Raw genomic sequence first — 20740 nt, 5'->3', positions numbered from 1 at the left:
ATGTTCCCTATTTTTAATGACTAAAAAGATCATAATTTCACTACTTCCTCTGTCTGACCATCATTCATTAGAACTATTGTTAGCCTAACAAATCCCCTGGTTCTCATTCTAAATCATCTCTTCATTTAATTTTACCCCGTTTGTTACTCTTAATCCTTTCTGAATAATATCTCATTCTGTTTTCTGGACTGGTTCGAACTTCTCACTCTTTCCCGGTGGATTTTGCTTGTCCAACATACTTATTTCACTCTTGTTAAATTTCCTTATTAGGCAGCCCTTCCACTTCTTAAATTGTTTTGTGTTTCATTCTGAATGATTTCTGACATTTAAATTATTTATGGTTAGGAATGTTGCAGAACCAAATGCAGTATCTTCCAGAATGATGCAGAATGTGCCTGGGGGAAAAGCCTAAGTGTGAGTCCATCATGTCTAACGTCTTCTTTAGGGATTTTTGTGAATGAATTGTGTCCCACAAAAATCTATGTTGAAGTCCTAACCCTCAGTACCTATAAATGTGACCTTACTTGGCAATATGGCATTTGCAGATTTAATTAAGTTAACATGATATCATAGTTAAATAAGGATAGGCCTCTAATCCAATGTGATTGGTATTCTTATGTGAAGAGAAGACACACAGAGAAAAACACGTAGCAGGAATGCCCTGTGATAACAGAGACAGAGATCAGAGTGATGTGTCTACAAGCCAAGGAGCAGGAGGGATTGATGGCGACTCCAAAAGTTAAGAGGAAGGTATGGAATAGATTCTCCCTTCTAGAGCCTTCAGAAAGAGCATGGCCATACCAACTCCTCCTCGATTTCAGACTTTTGGTCTCCAGAACTGTGAGACAACAAATTTCTGTTATTTTAAGCCACAAGGTTTGTAGTAATTTGTTATGGCAGCCTATGAAACCAATACAGGGACTAAACCATTTCCTGATTTATCATCATCCTCACCTTAGTTGTAATAATGTCAATATACTGGGCATCAATGTGTTCCTGGAAATGGGCTAAGTGTAAGCATGTCATATCTGATTGAATCCTCATAGCCCCTCGATTTATTTTTCCTGATATACAGATTAAGAGACTGAGTATTGGTGAAGTTGAATACATTCTAGTAAGAGGTGGATCTTGAAATGGATCCAAATGGATCAACTCCAAAACCAGTGCTTTGAATCACTATGCTTTTCTGCCATCCATGGAAGCGGTATGATCATTCTCTTTTACTGACTTAACATTTGAGGATTATATTCTATATATAGCATTCTAGCTTCATTTTTTAACAGGATGAAGTCATTGTTATTTCCCCCCCACCACCATATTCCATTACATTTCTAATTCTTCTAGCATCCTCTGTTCTCATTATTACTACTCACTTTCCTTCTTTAAATAGATTTTAGTCACTAGTAAAGTAAAGAATCAGCTCAGGAGAAACTTGATTATCATTTGTTTATGTCTCTGAGGAAAAGGATAGGTCAAAACAACTTCTCTGAAGCTTGCAATTCAAGGAGATGTGTGTCTAACTATTAGGACACAAATATGCTGTGTCTGCCTTTCCTTCACGTTATAATTTGGTTAAAAAACTATTCTTGGCTGAAACAAGGAGCAATAATCAAAGATTCCTTGGCTTCATGCTCTGAGGAAATGTTTTGAAAAGCTTCTAAAGTGACCCACAACCTTTTGGCATGGTTGAGAGAAAAGTCTGGAAAGGAGAAGCCCCAGTAACTATTCTCTCTTTCATTTGGTTACTCGATTTACTTTATTTTTAGCTTATTTGTTACTAAAAATGCCTTAGAGTTTTATCTTATTATCCATAAAGCTCTTTCATTTATATTATTCAGTTGATTCACACAACATTTTTGAGATACAAGCAGGACAGATATTATTACTCTCATTTTAAAGATGACATGTAGAGATGACATGTTTTGCTTAGGGTCATACAGGCAGTAAATGGAAGTGGTATTAGACCCAGAGATTGTGATTTCTAACATCCAGTTGTATTTTCATAAACCAATGCAAATTAATAACAAAAATTAACATCTATATTGTATATTTAATCTCAGAATCCTCATAGCCACATTATAAAGTAGATTTCTAAAATTGCTATTTCAAAAACCCGTGGACAAAGACCTAAAAGAGAAGCTTGAGGGTTGAGTAATGCAACAGAGGATTTGAACCTACGACAAAACACACACCTTTGCTATTTTACTGCACATCGGCCCCAAAGCAAGCATTTGTTAATGTTAAAATTAACGTTTGTTAATGTTAACCAAGGAATGGTCTACAAGGTGATGATACACCAGGAAGGTCAATCCCAGCCTGGAATCAGGCGACTTGGAGAATAGTGTAATTTGAATGAAAAGGCATCCAGTAGTCCTCCCTCATCCGCAGTTTCGTTACTTCCGACAGGACGCAGACGATTCTCCTGACGAATCATCAGAGGGTCAACAGTAGCCTAGCGCTGCGTCACAGTGCCTGCGTCATTTTCTTCGCTTCATCTCGTCACATAGGTGTTTTACCGTCTCACATCGTCATAAGAAAAGGGGTGAGTATAGTGCAATAAGATATTTAGAGAGAAAGAGACTACATTCACGTAACTTTTATTACAGTACATTTTTGTGATGGCTTCCCGGCCTCTTGGCTAAGATCAAGTGTAGTATTATAGTACATTGCTATAATTGTTTTATTTTATTATTAGTTGTTATTATTATTAATCTCTTACTGTGCCTAATTTATAAGTTAAGTTTATTGTAAGTATGTACATATGTATAGGAAAAAAGCATAGTATATATAGGGTTCAGTACTATCCGCGGTTTCAGGCATCCATGGTGGCGGTTGGGGGGTGGAACAGATCTGTGGATAATGGGGGACTGCTATATATTTCTTTTACATTGAAACTTCAGTGGGGTCCAGATTCCCTTGATTCCCAATTCACATCACATCTGCCTATTCTGACAGAGCATTTAAATAATTTACTTGACTTTTAAAACATGTACTCATAGGGTTTCTTCCCTGTCAGCGTTTGCTCAGCTACCCTGATGAGACGTGTAGTTGAAATCCTTGAGTGATGACGGCTCTGTGCTATTGGGTGACAGGTTTCAGGACCTGACAGACAATCTAATTGGTTTAACAGTGATCAGACTTTTGAGAAGTTAAACCCACCTTCGAATCACAATGACATATAATGGGAGAGTTTGGAAAAAAACCCACACACAACAGCCTCCAATTTTTTTCCCCTGCACTTTATTGTTACATGTACAGACCACATTTTTTTTGCAGTTAAGTCTTAGAGACAAACATTTTTTCTTTTCAGAAAGAAGGCTGGGTTAGGAACTTTATCAGAATGTTTTATATTGAGCAAGTTTCTTTGGACTCATTTGAAAAAATAAATAGAAATCTCTTATTTAAAAGAGATGTGTGATGGAAAATCTTTGTACACTAACCATTGAATTATTGACTTCTCTGTATACTTAGATTGGAGGATATTGGAAGATTTTCTTTAAATTATTCATTGAATGGCTTTAAAGTAAATTTAATCCCCAGAAATATTCAGAGCCTTTATTTTGAATGAGGAAAGACAATCAATTCACTGAGAATTGTTTGTGTCCAAATATCAATGTATCTGAATTATGTTTACTTTCACATGTGCCATCTAATGAAATATTCAGAGTGGCTTTTCATTTTCCAGAGTCAAGTCATCTTAAATAATTTATTCATCTATAGAATCAGGCTAGCATTAAATCACTTCCCAGGATATTGACAAAAATCTGTTTTCCTCCCAATTTCAACACATACTAAAACCCAAAATGAATTCAACATTGGAGTAAGTGATTAATCTAATTTGTACTTTATGCAGTTAAAAAGCCTAATATAAAAAGCCTATATAATTTTTTCTTTAAAATTTTAATGACTTAACCTTTAGGATGTGTGTTGATATTATTGGTTGTTTTAGCAACCTGCTGTCCACATATGCTGGATTGACAGAACATATCTAATACATTGTTTTTAACAGTCAACTTCAGTGCCGTCAGATGCAGTGTCATAGCACCTCTTTATACTAAAGAATTTATCAGCCATTACTCCATTGTGAGGGGTTTTCTATGTCTGGGTTTTGATTCAGTCTACTTGTAGACAGAGGGCCAATTTATTTTTATTTATTTATTTATTTTTATTATGAAGGCTTTTTTTTTTCAATATATGAAATTTATTGTCAAATTGGTTTCCATACAACACCCAGTGCTCCTCCCAAAAGTTGCCCTCCTCAGTACCCATCACCCACCCTCCCTCCCTCCCACCCCCCATCAACCCTCAGTTTGTTCTCAGTTTTTAAGAGTCTCTTATGCTGTGGCTCTCTCCCACTCTAACCTCTTTTTTTTTTTTCCTCCTTCCCCTCCCCCATGGTCTTCTGTTAAGTTTCTCAGGATCCACATAAGAGTGAAAACATATGGTATCTGTCTTTCGACAGAGGGCCAATTTAATGGAGAGACACACCTTTCTGTTTCAGCAGTGATATTCTACAGCTGAAGAATAACCAAAAGCAAATCAGGATGCTGACATTAAAACTGCAACTATATTCTGACATTTGCAGGGGACCCCTTTTATGATGTGTAATTTTCCTAGGTTTGTTTCTGTTATGTAATTTTTTTCTAGATCTTTTTTATGGAAAGCGAATTCAATGTTACATTTATCAGTCTAGTTTCCTTGCTTAACATGAGAATCTTTGGTTTCCTAGGGTTATTCCTTAAGATACCATTGATATATCAGAGGGCCTTAGTATTCTTTAGTGAAAATTTAGAGGAAAACAGTTTGGAACTTTTGCCAAGGCTCCGAATCGCTGAGTTTGGACACTTCTCTGTTGTCCATGCAATGCTGGTGGTGCTTTCTAGGGACTACAAATGCTCACTCTAAACCGAGTCACTGCCATGCAAGCAATACTTCCTAGTGACTCTAGGCAGAGGCTTGATCATATTGATCATGTGTGTAACTGTAACTAGTGTGGCCTTGGGCAAGGTGATTGCTTTACCCTTTAAGCCTCAGTCTCTTCATCTACAAAATAACAATAATGATAAAACAGTATTTGCTTCATAAAGGTGTCATGAGGATGGAATTATCTAGCAATATACTTTGATATAATAGGTGCTCAAGAAAAAGTACTCGTGTCATTCCTGTAGTAGCTAAAGGGGCAGAGGGGTATAATAGGAAGACTGAAGATAATCAGCTAAAATTTTATTCGTCCTTAAATGAGGTTCCACTGCTCCAGGAACTGAGTTAGGCAGTTGAACATACATATATGGGACAAAGACAGGAAGGAAATATGGCTAAGTGGTATTTCATGCGTGGTAGAATAAGAAGTGCTATTTTTTTTCTTCCTTATACTTTTCTGTGCTTTCTGCATTTTATACCATAAAGATGAGTTACTTTTTTAATCCTAAAATTTACATTTAAGGAATAATATAGAACTATGCTGCCCTTTGTAATTTTTCTTCCTGTTAACCCAGCTCCAGGAACCTTTGAATTGAGTCCTTTGGAGAGATTTTGCAGGATGATATTTGCCATTGGTGTTGCAATAGGGTCCGAGATGTGGGCAACCCTCAGAAAGCTGGAAACACAGGTTGAGAGTCAGACAAAGCTGGGCCTGAGTCCATCCACACTCTATCAGTAACAAGCTGTGCAGTCTAGAGAATGTTACTTCATCTCTCTGAGTCTCTTTCCTGATCTGTAAAATGAAGGTGACAATCTCCTTTGCAAGATTGTAGTGATGATTAAATCAAGTGAGAGTTCCTATGTCGTGCACTTAGCATAGTCCGAACCATAAAAGTAGTCATATAATGGTGGCTATTATTATTCAGTGAAAGATTATTGAAGGTCAACTTCTTTTTTTTCATGAAGCAACTGAAGCATATGGAAATTACATGACTTCTCTGATATCTTCCTGATAGTAAATGACAGAATGTCAGGTTTACTAACATCAGTACGGCACTCTTTCCAATAGACAGGTGTTTCAAAATGTGTGTTATTGAATACGATCTTCAAAATTTTTCCGTATAAACATAAAACCCTGGTATTATTTGCTTAATACTTTTCTTTATGTTTACTTAAATAACTTTTTCACTTATGTAAATTTGTTTAGAAATTGTCTGCCATTATTTTAAATATAAATCAGTATCACTTCCTGTGTCATAAACAAAAGGTGATTATGAAATAAATTCAATAATGCAAAATAATTTTATTATATTTTAGCTAGATAGTATTAGAAGCGAGTTAAATGTCAGTTTTAAAAGCCTAGAACACTTCATGACATGAAGGAATTGGTGCCCTAATAAGTAAGAAATGAAAAAGCGGAAAGATGTTAAGTTATGGTACCTGGCTGTAAGAAACTGGCCATTTGCACTTGGTTTCAGAATGGATCAGAATGGGTGATGATAATGTGCAAAGATTGGTCATGGAGTGAGTGCATAACCAGAGTAGAATGTCATTTCTGTTTCAGAAAGGTCTGAAACCATCTCATACTACTCATCAGATTTCCTAAAAGGATGTTACTTGTTTAAGAACCTACCTAGTTTATTCTAACTGATTCCTCAGCCATCCATCCCACTTTCATGTAGTTTCTGACTTTCCATGATGGTTTTATATCAGCTGTTGCTGTTACTCTTATGCTAATGCATGGAACATGAGTTTTATAGCAATGAGGCAATCCATTTTCAGTGACAGGTTGTAATGAACTGAGAGGGTTGTACTATGAACTTTATTGTGGTGGGAGAGATGGCAGTACAACATATACATCAGTCAAATTGCCAAAAAATGTCCTTCTGCAAAAATGCCAGTTGGGGATGTAATAATGTGACCATGTTCAGAACAGGTGGGGGTAAGGCAGGTCGGCAAAACACCTCACCAGAGGCTAAACTTCCAGAGTTTTCATCAGTAATGTGTGAGTAATTTCTCTCTGTCTCAGTCAACATTTTAGGAACGTAAATACTAAAGTACACGTGTGAGAATGGCACTATAGTTCTTGAAATGAGGAGGAAGTAAAGAAAGTCATACAAATGACGAAGAAACTAGCAGGGAAACCCCTCTCCTTCAATGAAAAAACCTTTCTGTCCTAATTCTCCCACTTTGATTCTCTTCCTCACTTTTCTTTATGTCTTTGTGTTTTTCTCTCTGACATACTATCCTTCAATTTTTCAAGTAACTTAACTCTGACCCCTTCTAATTTCAGCTTATTATTTTTTTAAGAAGGTCTACAAAGGAGATATGTCCAGTTTGGGAAAATAAACTCTTGAGGAGATTGTAATCAAAGCACATGAAATATATGAAGAGGGTAAAGATAAAACAGGTCATCACCAAAGTCTAATATAAGATTTTTTCTGTGAAACTTAGAAATGGTAGATAGAAGATACAGAAAAAATGTCAGGTAACTGACATTTAAGGGATCTATCCTGAGATTTTTCAAGAGTCTTTCAAATTACAAATATCAATGAAGTATAAAATATCTCAAATAAAACTGAAGAAAATATACTGAAATATATGTGTGTTTCTTCTAGACTGTTAATGAATCCTTACATTATAAACTGATACCAGACTATGACAGTGGATGATTGGTTGGTTGCTGATATTAGGATGAGCAGTTTGATAAAGAAGCAGTTTGCCAACTTTTCTGCGAAGGACTTGGTGGTAAATGCGTTGATGAAGCTACTCAAACAATCTTTAGTTTTATCTCTTGGGTGATGGTAATTTTCCCACCAGTTGGAACACTAGCCAGAACATTGTCATATGTTGCTTTCTTTCCATTTCTTTATTATGGATTTATTCACTTTATAGCTATGAACACTGCTGAAATAGGCATTCTTTAATTTATTGCTGAATTCTATGTTAAGCTATATTGAGTATGTGAACCATCACTTTCTTAACCTTAAAATTCTATTAACAGCGCTATTATTGGCCTTTTATTTTGAGAATGACTTTTTCTGTAGGAAATGTGTGTGTGTGTGTGTGTGTGTGTGTGTGTGTGTGTGTGTGTGTGTTTTAAATAACATTCAGAATACTACTCTGTTGTTTCTAGAAAATTGTCCAGACCACACACATTTGTGTCTTCTGGGTCTGGTACATATTGTGGTGCAATGAATCTGAATTTCTCCACATGTCTTTTATTTGCAGATGACATAATAGCATACTTGAAAAATTCTAGAGAATCAAAGTAAAGCTAACTCAAACAATAAAAAAATTCAGCCTAGTAGCAAGATATAAAATTAATATGCAAAAATCAATAGCAGACATGTACATGAGTAGCTAGTTAGAAGTTATACTGGGATAAAAATCCCATTTACAGTAATGACAGAAAGGTAATGCATGGAAGAATAAATTTAATAATAAATCATTCTGTTGTGAGAATCAAATGAGAATAGCTTGTAAAATAGGATAGTGTACTATCAATATAGCGTTAGTATACCTGGCATTATGTTGGCTATTAGTAGATGGTGAGTCACTTGAAGACAAGAGTCATAGCTTAGCTCCGTTTTCTGCAGCGCTAACCAACACACGGGTCATGCGTTAGTACTCCCTGTGTGTTTGTTGTAAGCAGTGGAAAGCACACAATTGATGGCCATTGGGAATTCCCAGGGAAGAGGTAGAAATGCTCCTTCCTGATTTTGTGTGGTGGCTAAGGGCTCCTGGGATGGAGCTCTGTTTATTTTGTGCATGATCCTTGCAGAAAAGTTCCATCATAGTCTCTGGGGAAAAGAATAGTGGGAGCTGGACTGCAAGCCCCATTATCTGTGGAGCTTTGCATGCTGATGGTGATGCTGTATTGGGTCTGCCAAGTTTGTCCACTGGGGCTCCTGGAAGGAAACTGTATGTACATTCACAAAGCAAACATACTTAAGGAACAAAATTATTTCTATGAAAATTTAAAATTACTTTCCACTCTGTTAAATAGGATGACTAGTATTCAGTATCTTTCTGGCAGTTCTAGTCAACATAAAATGGGAGGAAAAAGTGATAAGCTGGGGCGCCTGGGTGGCTCAGTCAGTTAAGCTACCTACTTTGGCTCAGGTCATGATCTCACAGTTCGTGAGTTTGAGCACAGGGCAGAGCCTGGAGCCTGCTTCGGATTCTGTGTCTCCGTCTCTCTCTGTCCCTCCCCGCTCACACTCTGTTTCTCTCTGTCTCTCAAAAATAAATAAATGTTAACAAAATTAAAAAAAAAGAAAAAGTGATAAGCTATACGTATTGTAACAAAGGAGATAACTTTTTAATGACATGAGAATTAACTATTTTTATGAGTTAATAAAATAACTTTTATTACAGATGGTATAAAAACCATTAGAAATAAAAAGGTAAATATTGTAAATACAAGATCATATTTATAAATATATTTATAAATATAAAAGGTAAATCTTAGTAAATATAGTAAATATATAAATATAGTAAATATAGTAAATATATAAATATATTTATAAATATAAAAGGTAAATCGTAGTAAATATAAGATTAACATATAAAAACCAATAGCATTTCCTTATACCAGAAGTAACTTATTAGAAAATATAATAAAAAATTCTAACCCATGATATAAAAAGCTTGGGAATAATAATAATAAATAATAAAACCCAGCAGGCTTTGAATTTGATGTCATCTGCCCCCTTTACTTTGAGACCAGATAAAGGCCCCTTGTTGTGGAAGCTGCTCCTTGGTACCAAGCCTCAGTAGCTCTAGGATCCCCCCTCAGGGTGCAACTATAGACAGGCAACTTTGGTGGTGAGAACATAGTCCAGACGGAAGCTGCCTAGGTTTGAAACCCATCTACATCAAGATGTAATAGGCATATCACTGGCAAGGACAGGTCCTAATTGTTTCATCTGTTAAATGGGGCTAATAACTCTATGTAATAGGGTTGTGAATATTCAATGAGTTACTACATATAAAGCAGCATCTGGCACATATAGTTGCCACACAAGTGTGAGTTCCCACTAGGATCATCACTGTGTATCCTGCTTGACATCATCCACTGTGTGGTCCTACAGAACTTAGTTCCCCTTTAAGGCCCTGCCTTAACAGTTATAATGAAGTGAATTTCATTTCCAAAATGTTAACAGGAAAATGATAGATGCTTACATGGCAAAGATGGGTCAGACTCCAAGTTTCAGAGGATTTAGGCATGTTCTCCTGAATGTGCATTCTATCTTCCTACCTTACGAAACTATAAAACCTCCCCGATGGTTTCATAAAACTGTAAAAACCTTCTAATGGAGAGACATGCTATATCTCAGATGAGATTCAATATTATGGATGTGTCAATTCTTCCCAAACTAATTTATACACTTAATTCCAGTGTAATAAACTCTCTCTGCATGTTTTTCCTAACTTAGCAAGTTCATTTTAAACTTTTATTGGAAGACTAACTGCACCAGAAAAGAAAAAACAAATTAAAAATAAAAGGAGAATAATGATGCTGTTTGCTTTACTATAAATCTAACAAAAATACAGCTCTAGTGATGGAAGTGGTCTAGTGCTGGTATCTAGTACACTATGAAATATGGTAGCTGTTAACTAGACATGGCTATTTACATACAAATTAATTAAAACTAAAAATTAAGATGAAAAATTTAGTTTTTAATCATACCACATTTCCAGTGTTCAATAGCCACATGTGGCTACTGCATCAGACAGCACAGACATAGAACATTTCCTTTAGCACAAAGAGTTCTATTGAACAGTGCAACTCCAAAAACAGATATACGATAATCTAGTATAGGATAAAGATGGCAATTCAAATAAGTGGGCAGAAGTGGATTTTTTCAGGAGGCCATTTAATTTTTTTTCTCATTGGAAAAGTCTATGAAAAATGATAAAATATTCTGAAGCCATGAAGAAAAATAAAGCAAATAGTACTACATCAAAAAGGAAACTTTCTGTAAGAAAAATATAAAGAGAATAAATGATAGATGACAACTGGGAGAATTTTGTAACCTATTGACAAAAGGACTATTTAAAGAACTCCTGAAGATTAATTAAAAAAAAAAAAAAGTAAAGCTTCAGTAGGGAAGTGAATAAAGTATATCAAAGGTCAATTCAAAGGAGAAAGAATGCCATGGCTATCCAACTTATGAGTAGATGGTCAATTTCTTTAGTTAAAAAAATGCAATTAAAACAACATTGAGATATGATTTTTTTACCTGTCATACTGTCAAAGTTTAAGAATGAATAGACATCAGGCTTTCTCCATACTATTAAATGGAATAGAGATGGCTGCCATATGTTTGGTGAGAAATATGGCAAGCATATAAAAATTTAAAACATGCTGACCTCTTTTTAAAAACTTTTAATTTAATTTTTTTTTATTTTAGAGAGAAAGAGGGGGGAAAGGGACATATGGGGGAAAGGGGTGGAGGGAGAGAGGGAGAGAATCTTAAGCAGACTGCAAGCTGAGTGCAGGGAGCCCAAGGCAGGGCTCTACCCAACAACCCCGGGATCTGATGTCCAGTGGACTGAGCCACCCAGGCTCCTTGACACATGTTTACTTCTTGACTGGGCAATGCCACCTTACATAAAGATGTACTTGTATGTAAAGGATTAATTGCAGGACTATTTATAATTCACTACAAATGGAAACAGTACAAATGTCTATCTGTAGTGGATTTGTTTAATTATGCCATATATATAGGGTGTATATATGTGCACATACTTATGTACATGTGTAACAAAATATGTACAAAATATGTACATGTATAACAGAAATACTACATAGCCATTAGTACAATGAGGTAACTCTGTATGTTCCAGTATGGGCAAATACCCTCAATGTACACTGAAGTAAAAAAGAAAGAGTATTACTTGTAAATAGATACCATGCATCTTATAAATTTATAATATAATTAAATAATTGCCGTACAGAATTATTTATAAGTAAAGCAAAAACTATTATATAGGATATTACCAAATTTTAAAATGCATATTTCCCTCTCTCTCTTTCTCGAACATGTATATTTTTCATATGCTTAGAAATAAGTCTGGAAGACTTAAAACTATTTATAACATGCTTTTAAAAATAAAAATATTCATATGGTAAAATGAGAGACTAGAGCTACCAGATGCAAAGAAAACTTTCTGGGTAGCCCAGGAAAGAGGGCTTAAAAGTTTTCAGAAAATAATCTACACTGGTCAGACTGAGGTAAGTATTACATAGTAGGTAGAAAATATACTATGGAGGTCCACATGGAGGTGCAATTAATTCTAATTTAGGGGAGGTAGAATAGGGGAAGGGGTCCCAGAGGATATTTGACTTGATTCTGAAAAGAATAGGATTTTATTGTTCCTCCTTTTTCACATCAAAGAATCAGGGGGTTAGAATAAACACTTAAAACCTTGGATTGTGAGTGACCTGTTCTGCGAGTGTTCCTCAGACGAGCAAACATTTCTAATAAATATTAAGTTGATAAATGAGTGATGTCTTGCAATATGAGTAGTGAGTAGTACATGATACTCCATGTCACATGATTACAATTGAGCCAATGGTTCTTCTCTCTCTCTCTCTCTCTCTCTCTCTGCGGGATTGTGGGTGATTGCCTCCCATACTTGGATGCTCAGTCTCAGGCTGCAGTGTTTGGCAAAAATCAGTGATTTTTCATAACTTTGGAAGGTGCCCACATCTGGCACTAGTGTATTTTTGTCACTTCAAAGCACCTACGGACTTTGCTCTTCCATACAAGAGTAAGCTTAGGAATGCTTTGCTTCTCTCTAGGTCAGGCTGCCTGCAAATATCTCTTTCTTCTGCTGCCTTATTGCCAGTTACATTTAATACAGTATATGAAAAGAGTTTATTAATACCGTAGTCAACATCCGTGCGAGTGTATACAATGACCCCCATGTAGAAAAAGGTTGAAAAGAAAGGTGGTAAGAGGAAGGTGCTGATTACCATGGAGGTTAAGAAGGAAATCGTCAAGAAGTGTGAATGAGGTGTGTGAGTGGCTGAAATTGCATGATTTTTTAAGAAGTTTACGTCTGCATCTCTTCCACAGAGGAGGAGGAGACAAAGGCAGAGGAATCCCTCACTTCAAGTGAGGTTAGGGAGATGTATAAAATGTGGGAAACAGTGCAAAATTTTGTAGAAGAGCCCCGCCCGAATCAGGCTGTAGCAGTGTGAGGGATGTATCTGTTTAATGACAATGTAATGTCACATTTTCGCAAAATCCTCAAAAGGAGGCAAAAGCAAGTGTCATTGGATAGGTTCCTTGTTAAAGTTGCACGAAAAGAAAAAGATTCCATTGAACCAATAGATAGCAGTGATTCCGTTAGTGATAGTGAAAGGCATCCTACACAATCCTCTCTCTAATCTCCCTCACACCAGCCCACGAAGGTTTTCAAAGGAAAGTACAGGTTATTTAGTTCATTTTCCCTTATATTTTGTATTTTCTTTATTATTTGGTATTATATTGCAGTATTGTAATCATTTTTATATGAATATTTTTGGGTTGTGGAACGAATCATCTGAGTTTCCGTTATTTCTTACAGGGAAATCTGCTTTGATATACAAGTGCTTTGGATTGCAAGCATGTTTCCAGAACAAATTATGTTCACAAACCAAGGTTTGGCTGTATAGGACAATATACTGCTTGCTAACGAGTTTTGACTGTATCCTACAACTAAGCACAACTAAGCAATAGAGAACTAGTCAAGGGTTTTGAAGAGTGATGGAGTAAGATCAGACATGTGTTCTGGAACGGTAAGTTTGATGGCAAGATGAAGGATGACCTGGAGAAAGAGACTAGAGGCTCCAAGGGTATCGTGTGTTCACACCAAGAATGATGTGATCCAGAACAAAGGTATTGGGAGTGGAATGTGAAGGAGAGAGTAGGCAGGAGAGAACCTACAGGTATCTGGAGAGGTTATATGTATGCCACCCACCTCACAAGATGTTTTGGCTACTCCCAGGGTATTTCACACCATCCTTCCCTGTCATGGGTTTTGTCTATTTCCCTTCTGCCAGGTTTCTCTTTCTTGAGCTGCCTGCCAGCTATTGAGGCTAATGTGCCTTTTTGAAATACCATAAGGCCTGGAAGCACTATTGACTTAAACATTAATTAATTAGTGAGGCAGCCCTCCTAAAGCAGATCCTTTTTGGCCAGGGAAAGCTAAATGTCTAAATGTAGAGTATAAATATGACTGTAGTTCACTGTAATTGTGAAGAGTGTGAAACAATTTACCTGATGGTTTAGGGCAGGTTTAAAGTGGGTTTAATTAGCAACTCATTGCTGTGCAACTCAGTCATTTGATCAGCATTGCCCTTGTCTTTTTAAATAAAAGGAACCGGAGAGTACAAACAAGGGCTCTGAAGGCTAAGTGATTCATCAGCTTCTTCTAGGCAGCACTGCTCCAGGAATCATATGGAGATAGCTTTCTCTTCCTCTAAATTCTCTGTGCTGTCTTGTGGACTTTGTTGGTAAGGAATCTGGCCAGGATTGAATGCACATGGGAAGAGAAATTGAAGATGGGCTGGTGTCTGGCCATTTTCCTCTCTGGGACTCATCAGATCTTTAGCCCTTTACTAGGAAACTCCACAGTGATAATTTCTGCTGGAGTGACTGCCTCCCATAGCTCTTGTATTCACAGAGGTTTCCTTGCATACAACACTAGGCTTGGTGCTGTATGAGGGAAGCCAAAAGATTGAGACTTATGCTGGGCCTTAGGGAGCTTGCAGTTTAAGTGATGAAATAAGACTAACAAATGGGGAACGGAGAACTCAGTGCAAAACTGTCAGAGGAGTGGCTGTCCATATTGTTAGCAGGGGACTAAAGACATGTTATCATCAGAGATCACATAGTCTTCAGTCTACATTTGGTTCTTGGGGTACTGGAAAACCCCTGTCTTCTCACAATGGATTGCTCAGCCAGTATGTCACTGACCCCGGGTTGCAGCAACTGAATGAGAGAATTCCTTGTGTGATCCAAGTTGCATTCATCTTAAGGCATTTGGAAGATGGAGAGATTGATACAGGCCGAGAAACCTTTGATGCAAAGGTGGCACAGAAGGATGGATGTGTCAGAACAGGCAAGATCTGAGGAACTTTACATCTTCTTTACTTTCAAGTCTAGGAATTCAGAGGCTGATGTGATGCTATTCAGGCCCAATTCTGAAGGGAGCAGGACATGCCAACAGTATTTGTCAACACACACATACTGAGAAAACTGTTCTGTAATAGCTGCTGAGCCAAGCAGAGGGGAAACAAGATGAGAAAGACATGACTCCTGCCCTGGAAAAGCTTCTTGGATGAAGGTGGAAAAAGATCAGACTTAATATCTTTATATTTCCTGCATCTGTTGGAAGACAACAGCATCTGGTACATCCGGCAAAAGGCTGTTTTCTCTATCCAGGTGAAACTGGAGTGAAACACATGGAATGTCACTTAACTGATCATTCAAGTCTTGCTCTCATTACCCCTTTCCCCATATTCACCAAACAACTCGAATGTTACTTTACTGCAGTGATCATGAAGTCTGAAGAATAATGGTGGGAATATATATTGATGTTTGAATGCTTACATTTATAAAATGTGCTCCATTGGGAAAAATACTTAAATTCATCTGCATGCTTAATATTTACATGTTTAAAGAGATTCAGAATTACTATCATATTTCTACATTTATGGTGGTGAAAAAAACCGTTGTTATAATGATTTGATTTCTGTTCATAATTCAGCAATAGTATAATCCTGAAGTCATTCATCATCTTTTTTGTATGCTCTTCTCCCAGTCTGTTTGTCCTCCTACTTTCTACCCTGTCTCTGATCAAGGCATTCAGCACCCTTCCTGTACTCAGCAAGAATTTGAATACTGGGGCCCTTTTTGGCTTCACCCCTTCTTTTACCTGTAGATCTACTTACTGGTCCAATTATGTCTTGCCATGTTGCCTTTCCCAAGTGTGTTCTCTTCTATTACCTCTAGGTTTTAATAGCCTTTAATGGATGTGCAAAATAAAGACTACATCTCCCAGTATTTCCTTACAGCTGAACGTGTTTCTCTGTCTCTACCCTGACAAACGAGATAGGTAGTAATGCTGTGCAGCAACTTCTAGGAAGCTTCGTAAGAGACAATATGTGTGCCATTTGTCATATTATTTTTTGTCTGTGTGCTCCCTGGCTGGAGGTGAGGCAGCCTTTTTTTTTTCTTTTAAAGAGAAGTTTTTAATTTTGAAGGTCAATTTTTCCATTTCTTTTTCTTAATGGATTTTTCTTTTGGTGTGCTATCTAGTTGCAGACAGGATAACCAAGGTCACAAAAATTTTTTATGTTTATTTTTCCTAGAATTTTTATAACTTTAGCTCTTGTTTAGGTCTGCAATCCATTTTGAGTTAATTTTTATGCATGGTGTTAGGTAAGGATGCATAATCGTTTCCTAGGGCTGCAAGCAGCCCTTTTGAAACATGACGCAACAATACCAAGCATAGCGGAGTATCAGGATAACAGAATGGGGGTCTGCCAGTGTGAAGCTGCTCTCCCACGTCTGGACTGCTTAACTCTGAATTTCTTTCATGTGAGAGAAAAATTTCTGTCTTTCAGAAAACACCACTGTTTTGGGTTCTCTCTTACATGACTCTGATCTAATCCTGATTAATACATGTCTGCTGCTATCTGTTTCTTGCTCTCCTCACTATTGTTATTAATCTCACAGGAGACTGATAAACATAATGTAAGCCATGTAGTGGAAGGCTTAGCAGCACAGGCTCCGGAATATTCTTGTGTGGGTCTCTGCTTTCTATATAGCTGTGCATCTCTTTTCCTCAGTTTTTTCATTGTTAAATGGGGACCACATAAGTTTATTGACAGAAACAAATGAGATAATGCCTATGAAAAACCAGATGCATGGAGTCCAGGGGCAAGTGCTCCATAAAAGGTAGCTTCCCTTGATATTATCATATTGCATAGTTTTATCTGAGAGAGAGATCTTAGAATAAATGCCGCCAGACACGATACGCTGATACAATGATTTACTAAATAGTAACCTGCCAGTCATACTCTTCTCAGCTAAGTCATTTTTATGTTTATACCAAAATTTTATATTTGGCATATTTATGTTTACATTTAAACTCAAGGTGCCCAAATTTATAGGACATATTAAGTCACAGGCTTGAGTTGACTGATCTGTACATGTTGATGTGCCGTATTTCTCAAAATAATTTTCTGGCATCATCTTTTATACTGTCTTCTTTGGCAGTGGAGCCTCTCGTACCCAGGTTTTCTAATATCTTGTATAATATTTACCACACCTGGAGGATTATTCTGATTATTTTTTGCCCTAGGCTTTCTTTATGCAAACATAAAACTGTGAAACAGAATGTTTTCCAGACAATTTCAGCAACCACCTGATTAAATTTCAGACATTCAGTCAAACACTTCTGCCAAATCTCACACTCCATCTTTTTCTTTTCAGGGATCCTTTAAAAACAAAATTTTTAAAAAGTTGATTGAATATAGGTATCCCAATAGTGTTTGTGACCTGGCTGTAATCTGCAACATTTTTAAATAGTCTTATTCTTAAACAGGACAATGTATTTTATTTTGAAATCATTGTTCACTCAGCAATACAATTATTGATGCCTAGTCTGTAACTGTAGCCCGACAACTGTAGCAGATTTCCCCGTTACTCTAGTCCAAGTGCTCTTCTCTCCTGCCTTTCCCAGGTCACTTCCTGAATCCTCCTACACATCGCTGCACAGAACTCAATCAAGTCACTCTCTTGCTCAGTAGCTTTGGTTCACATAGCTTTCTCACCTGTCTCTCTATTATATTTTCTTTAAAAATTTAATGTTTATTTATTTTTGAGAGAGGGAGACAGAGTGTGAGCAGGGGAGGGGCAGAGAGAGAAAGATACAGAAACCGAAGCAGGCTCCAGGCTCCGAGCTGTCAGTACAGAGCCTGATGTGGGGCTCGAACCCATGAACCGAGAGATCATGACCTGAGCCAAAGTCGGATGCTTCACTGAATGAGCCACCCAGGAACCTCTGTCTATAACATTTCCTATTCTTCCAGACATATGCCACCAACTCCATGAAACCTGATACCTGCAGCCAAACGTGGTATTTCATTCTTCTGCCTTCCCAGGAAGGGAAAAATTCCCCTCAAATCATATATCTTGTAGAATTATTATGTTTGCCTCAAATTATTCAATTTTATTATTCATGGCTGCCAAAACTGAACATGGGTGGGCTAGGCTCCCCTTGGCCTCTGTCATGTTGATTTTTTTTTCTCCAAAGGAGTTTGGTAGGGCAGGAGGTTAGAAATCCAGGACCCAAAGATGTGAGCAGAGGCAGAATTCATGAACAGCAAAACTGGGGAAGTCAGAGAAAGAAACTGAAATAGGAGTTGACCCAGAGCTTAAATCTTGTTGGATTAATGACCAAGTGAGTTGGAAACAAGCAAAGCTGAAGGAAATTGATAATGCGTTTTGGGAAATCAACTTTGATTTCTAGCCAAAGTTTATGCGTTTCTGTCTTGGGCTGGCAGGACCAGTGAAAGGTAGATGGGATGGAATTGCTGGATGGGAGAAGTGGAAGTGGAAATCCAGTGGGACCAATTAGCTCTGTATCTTTAAATGGCCTTAAAATTATTTTTTTTTCATTTTTTTTTCAAAGTAGGGTGGGCGGTATGACATTATTAGAAGGAGAGGCAGATGGTGTCACTAATTTGGATTGTCTCCCAAATGATGCCTCTTGGCTCTGCTCTTTGGATTCTAGATCACATACTGTATTGTGTTTGGTGGCCAACAGCCTCTTCAAACAATAACAAGGTAGAAGTGGGCTGAGCGGGGAGCTAGAAGTAGAAGACCTTGTTGATATGGAATGGTGGAAATATGCAGAATTAGTATCATGAAAATGGGATTTGAGCTAAGCTCATTATTAGCACTGCTGCAAACTGCAAGTTGTAGATGTCTCTGCAGAGTTAATGCTGTGTGTTAAACTGGGGGATTTTCATGGGCCACCTGTGGATTTCTGTTGAAAGCGAGGCTAAAGATCCTGTGGTGGTTTTTGTGAATGGTCACCTTACCTCCTGGGAGCTGTAAGTGTTGTAATCCCCTAGTGCTCCCATATTTTAGTGGTACTCTGTGTGTGTGTGTGTGTGTGTGTGTGTGTGCGTGCGCGCGCACGCGCGCAACTCTTTCAACAAAGGATTCAAAACAATTTGGACTCTTCCTCCATAGTTCTTCCTGATCTCTCACTGAAACTCTTCTAATATCTCCTAATTGATATACATCTAGCTCCAGCCTTACATCCCTGCAGTGCTTCATTTGTATTGCTGGGAAATCTTTGTGGAACACAAAGCTAATGGTTTCTCATTGCCTGAAGTAATTTGGCCACATATCTAAAGGTGGCATTCACCTACACATCCTGTAGAAAGCAGTCTTTTTGTTGTACAGACATGGCCTTCCACATCCTGGCTTTTCACTGTCTCCTGCCTTACACTGCTGTAATCCTTTGCTCTACTCATGCCTCTCGGCATGCAGTTTACTCACTCCAGATTGTTTCTTGTCCATGTGCCTTTCCCACAGTACTGTGTGTACTCATGGATCATGCTATTTTTGATGGAATACTGGATGGTGTATATAAAATATGTAACCAATTTTGAAATCTAGGATGATGTTATTACCTACCAGAAATAATATATATGTATGTCTGAGAGGAGGATTTAGCAACCTGATTCTCAGCTCCTCTTTTGTTGGAAATGTGGTCTCAAATGCCAGTCTCACCAGCCTGGGTTTATTTCTACTGCTAGATAGTCTTTACTGACTTAGTACTCTAATGATTTCAAATATATATATATATATATATATATATATATATATATATATATGTTTTATATATACATATAAAACATATGGTGGTTGGTCCATGATTACCAGAAGTGGAAGTATGAATAAGTAATTTTAATACTTTTAATACCCTGGGAAAATTACATCAGATCCTCCAAAGTGGAGAACACAAACGTCTCTTATTCTTGGTGAAGAGGGGCCATAAAGAAATATATGTAGATTATTCCTGGCTCCGCTCTTAATCCAGTTATTTGCCAACAATTTATAGAGTTAGACTAGTAATTTTGATTTTCCATTTGGCAAGTTGTGTATATGAACATGGGTTACTATATTTTTCCATTCTCTTAAGTACTCTTCTTGCTATATATGTTTTTCCTGAGAAAACTGTATTTCTAATCCTAATCCTTATCAAAAAATTTTTAATTATTTAGTTACGACATTTTGTCTCAAAGTAATACTTATGAATTAAAATGTTCTGCCTAAGCACTGTTAGTAACTGGAAGTGTAGGAGGGTGTTTTGGCTGATACTCATAGAGGCACATGAAGTTTCTTATCACACTCCCCCAGAGCATCTCTGTTTCCTCTGGGAAGACAAGACCTTGAACTGTCAAGAAGTTCTCATAGGAAAGGCTCTAGCCATTCCTTGATTTACTAGGGCCCTGAATTTAATTAGAGTTTAGAAATATATAAACATGGTTGAAAGACTGAGATGGTCCACCAAAAGCCATGTGCAAGGATGGCCAACACAGTTAGTTCTTGAGATCTTGAGAGAAAAATCATATGAATGTACAAGGAATCCAAATACGGTGGGCCAGAACAAACTTGATTCCAAATGCAGTGGAAGGCTGTCCTTTGGCCACCCTGCAGTGCAGCACTACCAGATTGCTATTCCTCGTGGTAGTATGATAAAGAAGATCTGTGGACAGGCATCCATGTTTCTCTGTGGT

General features: G+C 37.3%; 1 long non-coding RNA gene across 2 annotated transcripts in view; it reads left to right on the top strand.

The window, feature by feature from the left end:
• The window catches only part of LOC147584693 (uncharacterized), a 541543-nt gene that overhangs the window by 42211 nt on the left and 478592 nt on the right, over window positions 1–20740 (top strand). For both annotated transcript variants that reach the window (XR_015252582.1, XR_015252581.1), the window contains one exon: window positions 2407–2542. This is a non-coding gene — a long non-coding RNA (uncharacterized LOC147584693). The remainder of the gene's footprint in view (window positions 1–2406; window positions 2543–20740) is intronic.

The sequence above is a fragment of the Puma concolor genome, chromosome A1 (assembly GCF_028749965.1).
Source record: "Puma concolor isolate L17-30 chromosome A1, mPumCon1.1.hap2, whole genome shotgun sequence".
Lineage (NCBI taxonomy): Eukaryota > Metazoa > Chordata > Mammalia > Carnivora > Felidae > Puma > Puma concolor.
This window is presented reverse-complemented; position numbering and strand designations above follow the sequence as displayed.